We start from the raw sequence: 18,918 nt of genomic DNA on the forward strand, positions 1-18,918 counted from the left end.
GGCATATAACCACATCTTTGTGTTCTCGCCTTCCACACACTGTTCACCATGTTTCTCAATGTTTTCTGTGGTGGTCTATTGTTCTTTTGTCACTCGATACAACTATTTCGTCTTCCACTATTTTTCACAACGTAAATATTGCGACTCCTTTACATGTTTCATCTTTTTTTGGTATGTTTACCTATTTAATCACGAAGTGAACTGTTTAATAATCTAAAAGTAACAAAACTATCGTTATAGAACCCACTAACGATGCCTTAGAACAGGAGAAGGCGAAACGCGTATGGGATAAATAAAGAAACTAGCAGCAGGAAAAGGCAGTGTTATTTACAAAACAAGTATACAATGTTTTGCTACTATAGAGTGCCGATGCATTTATTAGGCAATAAAGACAACAAACTAGTTTATAAACTAAAATATTTAAAAATACAAGATAGTGGGAGAGGGAAACAAAACAGCAATTCGATTTTTATATCAAACGGGGTGCAACATGGGTTATCCTTCCAGAATTTTTAAATCAAACGGGGTGCAACATAGGTTATCCTTCCAGAAGGACAGTTTGCAACCCATGTCCGACCATAGAGAGTAAGATTTTCCGTGGTTTCCCTAAAGCGATTAAGGTGAACTGCTGGATGGTTGCTTTACGATTTCGGGGTCAGGGATTTTCTCTGCCTCGTGATGACTGGGTGTTGTGTGATGTCCTTAGGTTAGTTATGTTTAAGTAGTTCTGAGTTCTAGGGGACTGATGACCATAGATGTTAAGTCCCATAGTGCTCAGATCCATTTCAACCATTTTTTTTTTGCTTTACGATTTAAAAAAAAAAAATAACCACGACCGATTTCCTACCCAATTCCAGTCCTATCCGAACATTAGCTACGACTTGTAGCGTTGCTCTTGGGGGGCGAAAAGAAAAAGAACTGTTATTTTATTTTTTAGAATCAGGGATTGATTACACTATTATAATAACATACGTTGAGCATTAAATACCTGAATAAGAGCAGCATATTGATATATTTGAGATCGTTCGGAAGAAACAGTATCATTTCTGTGCATTTTTATAGTCGCGATGTAGTCGTACCCAGAACAACACTAAGGGACCAGAAGATTTATAGACTTTAAAAGAAATGCAGCACTACACAATTAAAGAAAAGAATTGATTCAGAAATAATAGGAAAACGATAGTGTTCCTTCTGCCTCATGCTGCGTTCGGCCCATCAGCGTGATCGTAAATTCTGGTGATGAACTAACACAAAATAATTATCATTCAAGTAAATAAAGAGATGGAATTCATCAAGGTTGATTTACTAAAATAAGCACACTTATCTTTAACACACGTTTTTTTAATGCTACGTACCTTTTCATAATTAAATTACAATAGATGACTATTGTGGTTAAATACTTTATACATAGCAGTCAAAATGTCCCCTTGATGCTGTCTGTTCGTAATCAATTACAAGAAACTACATGTCTTCTGATTGGAAAAATAACAATTAGGATATTCACTCAATATTTTCACATAAAATATAAAATACCGTTGCGGAACGCAGCAAGTCCGCGTCCGCCTTTCGTGGAATACAAACAGTAAAAGGTGAGGCGCCCAATGCCTCATTTGTCTTGAAACAACAGAATTCTTTTTTATATCATTAATTGATAAATGTACATAGAGATTTACAGGCACCGCACAAGAACGGCAAAGATAAAGAATAATAGATTCTGTCGCTGCTATGCGATGGTTCATTTCTTTTTCTTTACAATTGTTCGATAACTTTAGGCTATCAGGCGTGTACTATTGAGCGTATATTAATGTTTGTTAGGCGAAAATTACTAATATTACAGACTCTAGTGACTTCATCGTTGCTCTCTGTTTACAGAGGCGGGTTTAATTTACGAAATGAGGGTGGGTTTCTTCAAAAACACTTTTTCCTTTAATATAAACTGCTAATTCCGAACAGACGTAATGTTGGTGAATAGTGCCAAGCAGTGGCTGATCGACGGTACTCAGGCAAGGAATGTAAGGCTTGCAGTGCAACGCCTGCGGTTGACCGACTGCCGGGCTGCTAGCTGCTAGGAAGCGGCGGCAGAGGCAGCCCAGCCCGGCCCAGCCCGTTACGCGAGCAGAAAAACCCGCCGGCGCGGCGCGCCGGACACCTGCGCTAGCCGTGGCTGCAGCGCCGAGGGAAGCACGCCCTCACCCCGGGCCTGATGATCATGGGACAGCTGACAGCGCGAGGCGAAGCCGCGAGCCATCCCATTGGCCGTTCCAGTGCGAGAGCTCACATTTCGAACCACTGGTAGCTCGGTTAACACTAGAAAAATACGTTATCTGATCAACAGCATCCGGACGCCCCTCTGCAATGCGTAATTAAACACTATACATCACGAGGAGCGGTCCTGCCAGTATTAAAGGACGTAGGGTGTATGGTCTAGTTAGTAGACAAGCAGTAACAGCAGACTGGATGGATCAGGAGACCTCACTGATTTCCAATTTGAAATGATCATCCGATATTACCTGAGTAACAGATCCATCAGGGCCGGCCGGAGTGGCCAACTGGTTCTAGGCGCTTCAGTCTGGAACCGCGTGATCGCTACAGTCGCAGGTTCGAATCCTGGATGTATGTGATGTCCTTAGGTTAGTTAAGTTTAAGTAGTTCTACGTTCTAGGGGACTGATGACCTGAGATGTTAAGTCCCATAGTGCTCAGAGCCAGTTGAACCATTTTTGAAGATCCATCAGGGATATTTCCACTCTTATTAGGCTGTCAGAATCGACTGTTGATGGGGTTGTGAAGCGGAAACGTGAAAGAATAGCTGCAGCTAAACAAACAAGGCAGACCTCACATACCGATGGACATGGACCATCGAGTGTTGTGGATGGTGGTTGCAAAACATCACATGAAAGCTTCGGAAGGAATCGCTCCAGTGCTACCAGCAGTTCATCTAGCACAGTAACTATGGGTAGAGAGAGTTAAAAATAATGCGACACCATGGTCGAGCAACTCCACATAAGTCACACATTTCCACAGTCAAAAATGGTTCAAATGGCTCTGAGCACTATGGAACTTAACTTCTGAGGTCATCAGTCCCCTAGAACTTAGAACTACTTGAACCTAATTAACCTAAGGACATTACATACATCCATGCCCGAGGCAGGATTCGAACCTGCGACCTTAGCGGTCGCGCGGTTCGAGACTGTAGAGCCTAGAACCGCTCGGCCACTCCCACCGGCTTTCCACAGTCAGTGCAAAGCAACATTTGAGGTAGCACGAAGAGCGACGCCACTGGGCAGTGGATGACTAGATACGAGTAATTTGGAGTGATGAATCACACAGAATCGTCTAGCATTCTGAGGAAGGGTTTGGGTGTGGTGACTGCCCAGAGAACGTTACGTGCCATCATTTGTAGTGCCAGCAATGAAGTATGGACGAGCTGGTGTTACAGTATGGGAGCATGCACCCCTCCATGGCCTTGGCATATGGTCAGGTGTGCTGCTGATGATGTAATGATTCCCGGAATGGCCCTGGAGATCTGAAAGTGGTTATGGAGCTGTCATCGAAATATAATAGACCAAACTGCATGCCCCTCCTTTCCCATCCACTCCCACCCCCCTCCTTCTTGACCTCGACCGTGGGAAGTGTCAGGATGTCACGATTATGGGAAAAACCATGGAGATAACGAAGTGCTGATGTTGATATCAGCGAAATGTGACTTTTGGAATTCTCTCAGCTGTAATAAGACATCACACATAACAAAGTGCTGATGTCAGCACATTTTTGTCCACAACCGGGCCTGCCCTACTACTGGCCTGCATGTTGCGAGAAAGCTATTTAAAGGCTCCCTGGAAGTGGCTGTGCAACTGCATTTTGAATGCGCTTACAAAAACTCAGCGATGAATGGCATGGATCAGTGGCAGGTGCTCTATTCTGTTACGTTTTCAAAAGTTCCGAAACACTCGTGCTGGAAATTGATGGTCACTTTGAGATAATATCTTAGCAGATGGACCTTCTGTTGCGAATATGATGGACAGGGCGCTAATGGCAACCGACGACGATGTAGTAATCAGCCACGCCGCAAACGGAAAGCTGGAGAGGACATCGACAACTAGTAGCCACATTGCTACCAGATACTGACAAAACCGATCCCCAAACTATACCAGTGGAGCTGAAGGTGGAGTCAGGAGGCTGAAACGCTACACCATGGCTGTCTGGTTTCCGGCGCATGCCTGGCAATTTCGGACTGCATTCTCAATGGCAGCGTCAACATCGACGTGAGCCTGTAAATGTGTAGATGTGACACACTGCGTTAAGACTTTCAATTGGCACAATCTCCTATGCAGTGTGTGCGGAAGATGGAGCATATGGGACAAATTGTGGACGGAATGACAACCCTGCCTTCAGAGGCTTCTGTAGCTACAAAAGGAAATTGTCGGTTACATCAAGGCAGCGTCCCAGTGAGGAAAATGTCCTTCATACCATTTCTGCGCCCTTACGCAAATGCTCTAGCCAACCTCGTTGAACAGGACATAGCATTCTGCGATGAGTGGGGTTGCGGACTGTTTCTGACGCTGTTTCGTGCACGATGATTGGGATTTCGATAGAGTTGAGTCAGTGATAGGAATTAAAGGCAAAACACAGCCCACTGTGGGGGGCGGCAACAGTTGATCTTGTAATATTGATTAGTAAGAAATACTGCCAGCTGTTGTGATGTTTTCGGAGTGGCCGTGCGGTTCTAGGCTCTACAGTCTCGAACCGCGCGACCATTACGGTCGCAGGTTCGAATCCTGCCTCGGGCATGGGTGTGTGTGATGTCCTTAGTTTAGTTAGGTTTAAGTAGTTCTAAGTTCTAGGGGACTGATGACCTCAGCCGTTGAGTCCCATAGTGCTCAGAGCCATTTGAATCATTTTTTGTTGTGATGTTTTACCTGGAAGCTTAGAGTGGGGACCAAACACTGAAACTAGGGGCTTACCATCAATAACCAAATTAAACTTTGTCTCATACAGATAAATAAACATGGCATTTCCTAATGCCATTTATGACTGCTAATACCTTCCTCTCAATTTGCGACACTTCTCTTTGAGCCATGACGAACTTTTTGGACGCAAAAGCAAAGAATAGGTTTCTTTGTGTTGGTGGCATATTTTTGTGCGGCAATACCTCACCAGTAGTGAAATCTGAGGTATCGGTCGCTAGACAAGGAGCTATTCTAAGGTACTTTTTAAGCCGAAGTGATGCTTTCTCACATGCTTATGGACGTACACATCCAACCCGCTTTTTCTCTTAAATGATTAAGTTGGTGGAAAATTTGAGCAGTTGGTGGTGCTAAATTTGAATAATTATTAACTTTTCTCCAGAATGACTGTAGCCTATTAAGGTTTATAGGGAAAGGTGGGTTATTAATTACATCCACAGAGTCCTGCGTGAGTGTTAACCCTTCTTTACTCAATTTGTGTCCCAGCTACTTTAGGCTCGACTCGAAGAAACCTACACTTACAGAGCTCGAAGCACCAAAAATAATGCGTGTACGTTTTGCATATACTTCTCAGAAGGGGCCTTTCTCACCATTGTTTCGTCTAATTATGTTCCCCAATTTGGAATACAATGAATCAGTTGTTTTAGGTAACTGTGAAATATTGCGGAAACGCTTGCGACTCCAAATGGAAATCTACTACACTGATACAGCGGAAAGGCAGTTTAATCACTAAAAGTTGCTTAGTTTTATTATCTAGAGGCAAATGCAAATACTCATCAGTGAGATCTATTTTAGAGAAGTAATGGGCGGCAGCCAATTCAGCTAACAATTCGTCTGGGCTACGGAATGGACACAGATCTATTGTGGCGTTGGTGTCATATTAAGGGTCGTAATTTTATTTGAATATAGAGTTACACTCATTGCTATAATTGTACATATCAAAAGAGATAGCCAGGCTACCCATTCCACGAAGATAGACGATCAAGAAACGTAAACCAGGAGTGTGGTTGGCAGCAGACTATGTCCTTGTGCCACGGCAATCGTAAAAACTCCCGTACAAAAATTGGCGTCAGTAATAGAAAATTCGAATGTTAATAATTAATAAATAACTTATTAAAGAGTCAAGCTAACAGCACTACAGTCCTGATTCATTCTCACGTTTCAATCTGTAATATTATTAAAAGAACTTCATAAAGACTAAAAAATCATGAGTCACAGAATTAACGTGACGAGCGTCATAGGCCAGTCTTTGACGAAGTGTGTCTTGTGCAGACAAGTGAGAAACGGTTGTGAGAGCTCGCTGAGCAGTCTAGTTCCGTGCTCGATGATGTTAACACGTCGTTTGTTATCGAATGAACATGTTACGGCTTGTAACACCGAAAATGCAGATAAAATACTTTCTGCACCATCCAAAATTTTTCGTCGTGTAATATATTCGGATCTCCGGGCGGGGACTACTCAAGAGGATGTCGTTATCAGGAGAAAGAAAACTGGCCTTCTACGGATCGGAGCGTGGAATGTCAGATACCTTAATCGGGCAGGTAGGTTAGAAAATATAAAAAGGGAAATGGATAGGTTAAAGTTAGATATAGTGGGAATTAGTGAAGTTCGGTGGCAGGAGGAACAAGACTTTTCGCCCGGGTTCCCGGGTTCGATTCCCGGCGGGGTCAGGGATTTTCTCTGCCTTGTGACTGGGTGTTGTGTGATGTCCTTAGGTTAGTTAGGTTTAAGTAGTTCTAAGTTCTAGGGGACTGATGACCATAGATGTTAAGTCCCATAGTGCTCAGAGCCATTTGAACCATTTTCTTTGAACAAGACTTTTGGTCAGGTGAATGCAGGGTTATAAATACAAAATCAAATAGGGGTAATGCAGGAGTAGGTTTAATAATGAATAAAAAAAAATAGGAGTGCGGGTAAGCTACTACAAACAGCATAGTGAACGCATTATTGTGGCCAAGATAGACACGAAACCAATGCCTACTACAGTAGTACAAGTTTATATACCAACTAGCTCTGCAGATGATGAAGAAATTGATGAAATGTATGATGAGATAAAAGAAATTATTCAGGTTGTGAAGGAAGACGAAAATTTAATAGTCATGGGTGACTGGAATTCGAGAGTAGGAAAAGGGAGAGAAGGAAACATAGTAGGTGAATATGGATTGGAGGTAAGAAATGAAAGAGAAAGCCGTCTGTTAGAATTTTGCACAGAGCATAACTTAATCATAGCTAACACTTGGTTCAAGAATCATAAAAGAAGGTTGTAGTGTCAGGAAGCTGTTTCTGAAAGTATTTGTTTGGAGTGTAGCCATGTATGGAAGTGAAACATGGACGATAAATAGTTTGGACAAGAAGAGGATAGAAGCTTTCGAAATGTGGTGCTACAGAAGAATGCTGAAGATTAGATGGGTAGATCACGTTATTAATGAGGAGGTACTGCATAGAATTGGGGAGAAGAGGAGTTTGTGGCACAACTTAACAAGAAGAAGGGACCGTTTGGTAGGACATGTTCTGAGGCATCAAGTGATCACAAATTTAGCATTGGAGGCAGCATGGAGGGTAAAAATCGTAGAGGGAGATCAAGAGATGAATACACTAAGCAGATTCAAAAGTATGTAGGTTGCAGTAAGCACTGGGAGATGAAGAAGCTTGCACAGGATAGGGTAGCATGGAGAGCTGCATCAAACCAGTCTCGGGACTGAAGACCACAACAACAACAACAACAACAACAACAATATCGATTGATAACCTGTACTGTACTCCTGAGTCTGAAATTGTAAGCTTTAATACAGAAACCATACTTAATATGTAATAGTGTATTTATTTCTGACTGCACATAATTGATTGTAATTATAATGAAAATAGTGTAAATTTGCTGGGTAATATCCAAGGGAACTTTAGTTAAATTTATCGATAGCAACGACGAAATGGCAGTAGCTGCGCCGTTGGTTATCTTTGTGTATAGAGAGTCCCTGGAGCGTTGCGAGCAGAGAGGAAAAAAATGAAATGAGCATGTAGCATCGTTGGCCGGGAGGCCCCATCCGGGGAAGTTCGGCCGCCGAGTGTAGGTCTTATTTCAGTCGAGGCCACATTGGGCGACTCGCATGCCGGCGATGAGCATGAACACCCAGTCCACGAGCGGAGAAAATCTCCAACTCGACCGGGAATCGTACCCGGGCCCACTGCAAGGGAGGCAAGCACGTTACCACGCAGCTAAGTAGGCGGACAGGAGAGAGTAAGCAGAGCAGCTTGAGTCATGAAAGAATGCGAAAGTGTTGGGTGCTCCCGCAGACGCGGTGTGCAGCTCTGCTCGCGCCGTGTAGACGCGCCTGATTTGTTAACCGGCGGCTATTGAGGGCACCGTAGGAGTGGACAGGCGGAGGAAGGTGCAGTTCTAACTATTGTCTGTAATATAATTATCCGTGGCTCTGGAGACGACTCGGGCTTCTTATCCAGCAGCAGCAGCAACAGTGGGCAGCTCAGCATTGTCGTCGGCTACATTCTTCGTCTTCCGCGCAGCTACAACATCGTAAAGTGGCAGGTGTAGTATAATAGATGCATTACCAGTGGCGTTTGTTTCAGAAAGTATGACTAACTTGAATAATAACCTGCAATAGTTAAAACTCGTAGGGCATCTGTGTTGTCATTGTCTTCAGACATTATTACCATGCAGGATCCCTTTCTATTCCATGCAATCACCGAGTGCCCTAAGAATATGAAAATTGATTACCTGTTTAGTTCCAGTTTCGTTAGTTTGCTAATGACCAGTTTCGGTCTAAATTTTCTACCTCAGCAACCGTTCATTCTTGTATTTCATAACAGAGGCTTAACTAATTTGCAGCGCGTATGCTACGGTCGCAGGTTCGAATGCTGCCTCGGGCATGGATGTGTGTGATGACCTTAGGTTAGTTAGGTTTAAGTATTTCTAAGTTCTAGGGGACTGATGACCTCAGATGTTAAGTCCCATAGTGCTCAGAGCCATTTGAACTAATTTGCAACATTGAGTATTAACTTCATTCACTTAAAGTAACGTAAAATTTTACTGACGAAACTAATAACTAATGATACATCACAAGTTAAGAGTGCACAATTTCATTTATTCTGTATTTAGCTTAGCGAGTGACTTCTGCTGGCTAAGTATATATTTTATTGTTGTTATTTTATAAGTAAAATCATTTGCTCATTTGCTTAAAGTAAATTCAATTTAATCTTTCAATAATCAAAAGTAAATTGCTTGCCTTTTCTAAATTTTGCATTGCGTTACACTGAGGTTATTTGAAAGTAATTTTTTTTTTACATAACGAAGTTTGTTACATTTATTTAACCAGTAAGTTCATTTAACTTAACATTCAAAATTTAGTATTTCGGAATAAGTAACTGCAAACTCAGTGCTTTCTGTTTCATTTATTCTCTCGTGAACTGTTATAATGTGGAAAAGCGTGACAAACTTCTGTTGCCACGCCAGTGATTATTTGCTTCAATTTCTTGGCCATTACCTTTCTTAAGATTCTGGAGATTCGTTACCTAGCGTGCTGGCGAACGTTTAATTATACCCTTGTTAGGTAACCAGTGTTTTCTTTGTATTATCAGTAATTTTTGTGGTAAATTTTACGTGGTACCCTTATCCACCCTGTAAGCGATTGCAGTATATTCCACCTATTTCAAAATTATCATCAGTATTTAGATTAGGTTTAGAATAGATTCTTCTTCAGAAGGGTCTGTTGTGCACTTTTCTCCGACTAGTGTTATTCTCCTTCGGTAACTATAGCCTTACTCACTATAAAATTTCAGTAGGCATATGCGATCACGGTCAGCTATCTTGCAATCCAGTACGCCGATTAGGGAGGGGGAGGTTACAGACTTTCTCTTTAAAACTGATTAAAAATGTGTTGATTGTCTCAGGCGATATTTGATGCGATACCAAGTGACTTTTTACAAGAATACACAGCGATATATAACATCCGGTACTCCTTACTGTGCCGGCCAGAGTGGCCGAGCGGTTCTAGGCGCTACAGTCTGGAACCGCGCGACCGCTATGGTCACAGTTTCGAATCCTGCCTCGGGCGTGGATGTGTGTGATGTCCTTAGGTTAGTTAGGTTTAAGTAGATCTAAGTTCTAGGGGACTGATGACCTCAGAAGTTAAGTCCCATAGTGCTCAGAGCCATTTGAAATCCTTACTGTGATAAGAGATAGTGATTATGGTGTAGACTTATGGATTTTTACTAGCTCTCGCAGCATTGGCTTTACATAATTGCCAGTAAAAGCTGTTTTTCTTATCTACACAAAACCAAGACGGAAGATAGCACCCGTTTTCTTAAATCGAAAGACAGAAAATTCTTTTAGTGACAATAGTAGCGGTGCTCATGACCACACTCAGTTTCATTGTTGAACATATATATGTTGTAAAATGCGACCTGCGGAGAGGAATTTCGATGGGACAATCAGACATCTTGAGAACACAGACTTCTCTTCCAACAATCCAGAGTACGGTCTTTTAGGGCTTACTCTCGTAGTTTATCCAACGTAGTCCTCCATGTGTAACAAGATACGGAGTAATGTTTTGCAGCAGGGAACTATCCTTTCACAAATTAATAGGAATTGATGGCATTTATGGAATGGAAAATGGAAACGAGCGTTTGGCGTCATTGGCCGGGAGGCCCCTCGCGGGGCAGGTCCGGCCGCCTTGGTGCAGGTCTTATTGTGTTCGACGCCACATTAGGCGACCTGCACGCCGGATGGGGGTGAAATGATGATGAAGACAGCACAACACCCAGTCCCTGAGAGGAGAAAATCTCCGACCCAGGGGGGAATCGAACCTGGGCCCGTAGGACGGCAATCCGTCACGCTGACCACTCAGCTATCGGGGCGGACATTTATGGAAATTCCATCGGTACGTGGAGGAATATAGACATACTGAACACTGAAATAAACAGTATTGTTGATCCATAACAATGTTTATTTTATAATTTGTTGTGAATCGGCTTTAAGCTTTCTAGGGAATCGTCAGACAACTTAAGTCTCATGAACGTAGAGAAAGAACCGAGTTGTCATTACGTCACAAATCTGAAGCCGAGTCCACCGTCTTATACAGCCCGAAAACATTAGGTTCACCGCATTTATACCTCAATGGTCCACCGAGGTGATACTTCCCCGTGACGCCACTCTGCTGCGCCTATGCCCAGTTTCAACAGTTGGGAATAGCTACCGACTTTCGTGGTCGTATCCCAAATAACATCAGGTGCTTTGATTGTGCGGAGACGTAGTTGTTTCGTAAAAAAATGCCATTTTGCGTCGTCTACGGGTGTACTAATCGATCTGATTCTAATCTAAAGTTCAAAGGAATCACATTTCATTCGTAGGTGGAGCTGTTCAAGAAATGTTTTCTTTTGTATATATGAATTATGGCTGCGCTGTGTTTTTCGTTGCAGAGCTTTTATTTCTTATTAAATGAAAAGCACAACCGGTTTTCGGCTTACAAGGCCATCTTCAGACATTTACTGAGTATTATCACCAAAGAAGTTACATTGTTTGCAAACAACATTGGAAGAGAAGTAACACGTCTAGACTGAAGTAGAAACATACAGTAAGTAACATCTTTTACAGTGTGGTGGTAATGCAATGAAAAAGTAAAAATTGAACAGTGCATAAATAACAATGGAGTAGACAGGAAAACCTTTAACACAAAATAGGAATAGCATGTCTACATAACAGTTTCTGTTAATAAAATGGTTCAAATGGCTCTGAGCACTATGGGACTTAACATCTGTGGTCATTAGTCCCTTAGAACTTAGAACTACTTAAACCTAACTAACCTAAGGACATCACACACATCCATGCCCGAGGCAGGATTTGAACCTGCGACCGGAGCGGTCACGCGGTTCCAGACTGAAGCGGCTAGACCGCACGGCCACACCGGCCGGCCGTTAATAAACAAAACTAATAAAATTAGTACTAGACAAGGCTACGTCAGGAGGTATGAAACATGGAGAGTGAGACACAAACCAATAAAAAGAAGAGACAATTATCAATGTAACTACAGAATACATAAGGCACTTAGAAATAACAATAAAATAAATAGAAATAAATAAATGCAGGAAAATGGAGGCGTTTGAGGGAGCCTACAGTAAATGTAATCTTTGAGAGTGTGGTGGTACTGCGTTTTAACATTAACATTATAATCAAAACAGTGGCTGTGTAACAGTTTGCATTAAATAAATGAACAAAGTAAAATATGAACAATATTTGATGAGACAACTACAAGGGGTGTTAAACATGGACCATAATACAAGTACCAGTTAAAAGAAAGCCTTAGCTATTGAAAATACAGTCTATATCGAATACAAAGACAATTTCTGCAAAACAAAAGAACTTAATGAATAAAGGAAAATGGGAAGATGTAGGAAGAGACAGTGTGGGAAGTAATGAACAACAGAGGTGATTATATGAAGTTTAGGAGAGGGGAAGTGTTGAGCTGTGTCTGGTCATTTAGGAGTAGAGCTGGACTGTGACCAAGATGTTTGTTAATTTCCAGGGCTTCCAGCAGGTTGAATTTATGGCCTTTGTTTGCTAGGTGAAGAAAAGTGGCATTGGCTGGTAGTTGTGACCCTCACTCAGTACATGCTCAGCAAATGCAGAGTCTGAATTCTGCAACCTCCAGCTGCGTTCATGTTCATCCAGCCTAGATGCTATGTCTCTGCCTGACTGACCAATGTAAAATTTGTCACAATCAGAACAGGTGATTTTGTATACCCCATTGTTAGCTAATAACTGGATCTTATCTTTGCTATTAAAAACACACTGGGCTGTCGTGTTCCTGACATAGTAGGAAAGCCTATACTTGCAGGATTTCAGTGCTCTGGCTACAATCTGTGATACCTCACCTATAAATGGTAGTGTAAACTATTTCTTGCAGACAGTCGATGGGGAAGCACGTGGGGAATAGAGGAGGGGTATAATTTTCCGTTTCTGTTTCCTGTGCAAGATGTGGTCAATAAGAACTGGATTGTAGCCATTGGATGTGGCAATAAATTTTATTGTATCTAACTCTGCTTTAAAATCATCTCTGGATATGAGGATAGATATCAGACAGTGTACCATTCAGTGGAAAGCTGCATGTTTGTGATCTGTGGGATGTTGTGGGCAAGAAGGTATTACTGTGTCTGTAGTTGTAGTTTTTCTGTAAATTTTGAAACAATGTGTGTGTGTACTGATGTCAATGGTGAGATCAAAGAAATTTATGGATTTGTTGCCACAATGGTGAGATCAAAGAAATTTATGGATTTGTTGCCAATCTCCATTGTGAACTGGATATTTTTATGTTGATTGTTTAGGTTTTTCAAAAATATGTTGAGTTGTCTTATTTCTGTCATTTGACTTTAGCTTTCCTGTCAATCCAACTTGCAGAGTTCTCTAGGTGAACGCTTTGAAATAGAAAGATTGGGAACCAACCAGATTTTGCAAAATATGTTCACAGCATCAGAAGACATAGAACGATCATGATTTTCGACAGTGTGTATAAGGGAAAATGCTGTGCCGTCCATTTTTCCTGCGATTCCTCCTCACTTACAAAAGGTAAAGTGCAGAATATTAGTTTCGAATTCAGCTCCTATAAAATTACAGCCGCTCGACCATGAAATCCAAGTTTTCTCACCTCCCGCCTAACTGTCATAGTATCTGCAGTGGATCCTAGTGCACTTTGGAATTCCTGTGTAATGGTCTGCAAAGATGTCTGCCTATTACACATTACTACCCTCTTCAATAGTCGGCGATCTCTGTCAGTAAACAGATGAGGTCGACCTGTACGCTTTTGTGCTGTACGTGACCCTCCGCGTTTCTACTTCACTCTCACATCGGAAACAGTGGACCTAGAGATGTTTAGGAGTGTAGAAATCTAGTTTACAGACGTATGACACAAGTGGCACCCAATCATCTGAACACGTTCAAAGTCCGTCTAATGACTACTGAGGTCGCTGATATGGAGTACCTGGCAGTAGGTGGCAGCACAATACACCTAATATGAAAAACGTACGTTTTTGGGGGCGTCGGGATACTTTTGATTTCATAGTGTGTTTACGTGGAGTTAATTAATTTGATAGAAGATGTTAATAAAGAGCTCTTGCTTTTGCTTTCAGTTATGCAGAGTAATTGAATCATATTGAATTTTAATAATAAATGTAAATTATCATTACAAAAGCTGCCAGTGCACTGTCATGTATAGCAGTACACTACGGTTAATTTCAATCTGCTCGGTGTTCTAGAATTTTATTTTGCGAAAAAACTTCGTATATAAAAGCAATTTCATAAATCGCCCTTAGAACTGATAACATACAATCCAACAAAGCAATTTTTATATATCTGTATGGATTTTGTTAATCAGAGAACTGCAAAACTTTGTCAAATGCAGACGTTTGCAGCAGAATTATTTCTTTTTGAAACACTAGTATTATCAAACCATGCATACACACAGTAACAGAAGAAATGATAAACAGTGCTCTTAAAGAGTATCATTGACTGTTTTCCTGCAAATGGTCTCACTCGATTTTAAAAAGTCAGAAGATATTCAATTCCGTACATCGAGAGGTATTACTCCAATGATAAGTGTAACACATGTTGAGTAAATGATAAATAGAGTAGAAACTTCAAAACTCTAAGGTTTTTTCATTGATGAGAAGTTAAACTAAGAAAATCACATTTCGAAACTCTTAAAAGAACTTAGTTCAGCCACGTTTGCACTGCGAGTCAATGCAAATCAGCAGGTTGGCATGTTTCGCATATTTCCATTCGATATTGGCACGTGGAGTAATGTTATAGCGTGAATTATCTTTAAGAAAGAAAATATTCATTGCTCGGAAAAACGTGCTATAAGAATATGATGTGGTGCTCACACACTCGTCTTGTAGACAGCTGTGTGAGGCGTTAGGCATTATGACTACTGGAATGAGATTTTCACTCTGCAGCGGAGTGTGCGCTGATATTAATCTGCCAGGAAGTTTCATATCAGCGCACACTCCGCTGCAGAGTGAAAATCTCATTCTGGAAACATCCCCCAGGCTGTGGCTAAGCCATGTCTCCGCAATATCCTTTCTTTCAGGAGTGCTAGTTCTGCAAGGTTCGCAGGAGAGCTTCTGTAAAGTTTGGAAGGTAGGAGACGAGGTACTGGCAGAAGTAAAGCTGTGAGTACCGGCCGTGAGTCGTGCTTCGGTAGCTCAGTTGGTAGAGCACTTGCCCGCGAAAGGCAAAGGTCCCGAGTTCGAGTCTCGGTCGGGCACACAGTTTTAATCTGCCAGGAAGTTTCATTATGACTACTGTCTCGCAGGATATCAAACAATTGAATGGAAAGTACAAGTTGGAATGTCATTAACATTGTGAAAAGAATAGCTTGCTACTCGTCTTACAGAAGACACGTCGGGCAGCAAGCAGACCCAACGAAAAGGGAGAAACTTTCGGCCAAACCGTTCTTCAGAAAGGATGTGAAACACTAATACACATTCATACACACAAAACTCACGCACACATGACCGCTGTCTCCGGCTCCTGTAGCCAGAATGGGCGCATTTTGTTGATATTCCAACTAGGACACCCACTGTTTGATTTTGCCTATCGGTTTTTCTTCTGTCCACAAAGCAGTTATATTTTCCTTTGTTACTATCCTCTAAAGTTTTACTTGACTTAGTGTCCGTTCTTGCTCTTCTTTCCCGTGTTTATCATTGCCTTCCAAACCGCAAACGCTCCGACATCCGATCCACACTGTATCAACGGTCTCGTCTCCACAAAACACACAACTACGTAACAGCGCTGACTTGTGCAGCACTTCATGCCCAAAATTCCTCCCTCATAATTATTCATTGTTCTCATTTCCTCACCCTTTAAAAAATATTCTGGCTAGAATAGTAGAAGATAGCGGTCGTGTGAATGTGAGTTTTGTGTGTATGTTTCTATGAATGTGTGTGTGTGTGTGTGTGTGTGTGTGTGCTTTGTTTGCTTTCTGAAGAAAGCTTTGGCCGAAAACTTGAGTGAACACTCTTTTCGTCGAGCCTGCTTGCTGCTAGGCTTGTGAGTAGCAATGTCTCCGCTTCACAATATAGTTATCCGTTTATGAAGTTCGGTGTAAATAATAAACTGCACTGCAACAGGTACAATGGTGTACATAATTACAGTACCAGAAGAAAAAAATTACATTCATTACGCAACAATCAGTTGTCTGTAGCACTAACAAAGGTTTACAATGCTGCAAACAAAAGTTTTGATCACTTATCCTGTGATATAAAATATCTGAGAGACAGAAAGCAAAATTCGCAAATAAACTGAAAACGTTTTCCTTCGACAACTCTTCCCGTTGCGCAGGAGATTGTTATTGTAATCTGAGATGGGTAGAAACTACTGATTTAACATTTGTGTGTCTTTAATTTAAGAACAAAAAAACTAATCAACGATCAGCACGGAAGCTTATGTACAAAAACTTGATGTTAATATAAAATGACTCGTTCCACAGCATTATGATTTATCGTGCAAATGATACATGGAACATATATCTAACTAATTAACTATTGGTACATAACAAAACTGGGTATAGGCACATATATTTTGAAAACCTCAAAATGAAATTCAAAAGTAAAATCACACAGATCATCAAAGTAGTCATACATTCCAATTGTGACATATTGTGTTGTTCCTGAGAAACTGACAAAGTTACTGACGGAAAATATTCCGGGGAAAGAAGCAAACAGACTACTGCTTGAAAGGTAGGTCTAGATGTTACATAGGTTAGGCTATCATTATTAAAAATGACTTACATACATGTTAAAACAAAACATGCATTTTACGGGGTCTGAGCATTCGAGACCACTCCCTTAATTGCATCTGTAGCATTTCAAAATGTTGGAATATGTTTTAAGAAATTATGTCGTTTTTTAGCCTGTGAATTGCTATTATTGGCCACACACTGAATGTCAAATCATAGATAAGATTGCAAAGTCAGAAGATGTGTAAACTAATGTGAGATTAATGCACTGACGCACTAATAGAACAAGAACTCTAGCCTGCATGCAGTTCTGTTTCTTTGACATTTAAATAATCATTCGCTTTGTTGACATCCACAAGATACAATAGCATGCCTTGCTTCTTTTCTCACTGCACACTTTAATTGGCTAACAAAGAACTCGTAGGTACGTTTTTTTGCAAACATGAACATTAAAAATGTTCATACGAGCTAATAGCTGAAAAGGTAACGAACTGGAAGGGAGCAAACAAGCATTGGCATCAGAATTCTAGCTTCATTTGCTATCGGTACAAATACAGTAAAGGTGGAATTACATGGATTACGAAAGCGTCCTTTTTGCATCATAACCTTCTATTTTTGGTAATTCGAAATACATCAAGAAAAAACAAGTTACATTAAGGAGGACAAATGTGTCGTATTACTAGAGCAAATCAGCATTCAAGAACAGAAAAACGTTCGAAATTGCTTTCCTGGCGCTATGTTATTCATTAAAACACTGTAATTTTTAATATTTAAAAGAGTTGTTACGTGCACAGGACAGAAATAGTGAACAAGAAACGGTCGTAAACAGCAGTCTTGGGCTATTTAAGATGGCGCCAGGCCCCGCCCACTCTGGCTTCAAGACAACGTACAGCGTAAGTCTATAATGCCATCTCCCTTCTTTCTTTACCTCCACGTTAAGACTGAACAGACAGTCCACACAACGTCTGAAAGAGCTTCTAGCTGTACTGAGACTACAAATATAGTTGAAATTAAACATCATGCACCCACATGAAAAACACAAAACTGTAATACTTTAATCTGACATGAGTACAAAAAAATTGCAATGCTGCGCTGAATATTTCAGACTCTAAAGATATGAATATACGAATAAGTCCGTAAACCTGATGTTGGGTAGCATCTCTACACACGAGAATTGATACTGAAATACACACATAGAAGGTAGTATCAAAAAACCTTATTTTACATTGAAACTCGAAGATTAAAAGTATAGTAATATGAGTATAAAGTGCAAACGAGTATTGGCACATACTACGAAAGTGTATATATATAAGACACAGAGGTTGGTGAGTGCGGTGAACTACGAATGAGTGGGGAGAGGGGGAAAGTGGTTACAGGGAAGGAAGGAGACAGTGTCATGTGGGAATTGGAATATATACTATACTACAAGGATATCATCTTAACGTGAAAACGATGTTCATTGAGCGCTGCTGCTTTAAGAATGGCGAATAATAGGTCTGTATTTATTATTAATAATTAAGTCAGGATTCTGTGACAGATATTTATCTATAGTCAGAATATTCTGTTAGCTTTCTGCCTTTTGTTGATCTACGGAGAACATGACATTTAATATCATAAGAATGGCATTCATTCAGGGCAAGCTTAGAAAATAAACAATCGTTCCTTTTTCGTCCCCATCTTCTTTGATGTCCAGCCGGTCTAGTAATTATAACCCAGTCTGAAAATTCAATTCTTTTCCAGAGGTGGTATCTCGTCTTTATTGTTGAACAGTACGTGAGCAAGAGTGTTCCTAGTGTAGAAAGTTCTTGGCGTATATTTTAGAAATTTGAACGAATATTTATATAACTGATGTATTTCAGTACCCTCAGATCAGTCAAACGTCAGACTTATAGATTTATATGTTTCTGATCTACAACATTCAGTACATCACTACACAATATTTCTTGTTTCATACCCAAATCAGAGTGAAGCATTCCAACTTTGTATTTTCGCATAGAAGCATCATGTTTGTCATATACCTTCGGAAGTAACAGTCTTTGTAGAGCTAGAAATTCTCGCTGATGTTGTGCTGACTGTCTGTTCAATCTTAATTTGTCTGACGATGGTCTAGGAAGCCGAAAGCCGGTTCACAACAAAATATAAACTAAATGTTATTGTGCTACATCGGTTCCCTGTATTTCAGTGCTTAATAATAAGAACTGCTACATTGTG

This window comes from Schistocerca nitens, chromosome 1, assembly GCF_023898315.1.
Source record: "Schistocerca nitens isolate TAMUIC-IGC-003100 chromosome 1, iqSchNite1.1, whole genome shotgun sequence".
NCBI lineage: Eukaryota > Metazoa > Arthropoda > Insecta > Orthoptera > Acrididae > Schistocerca > Schistocerca nitens.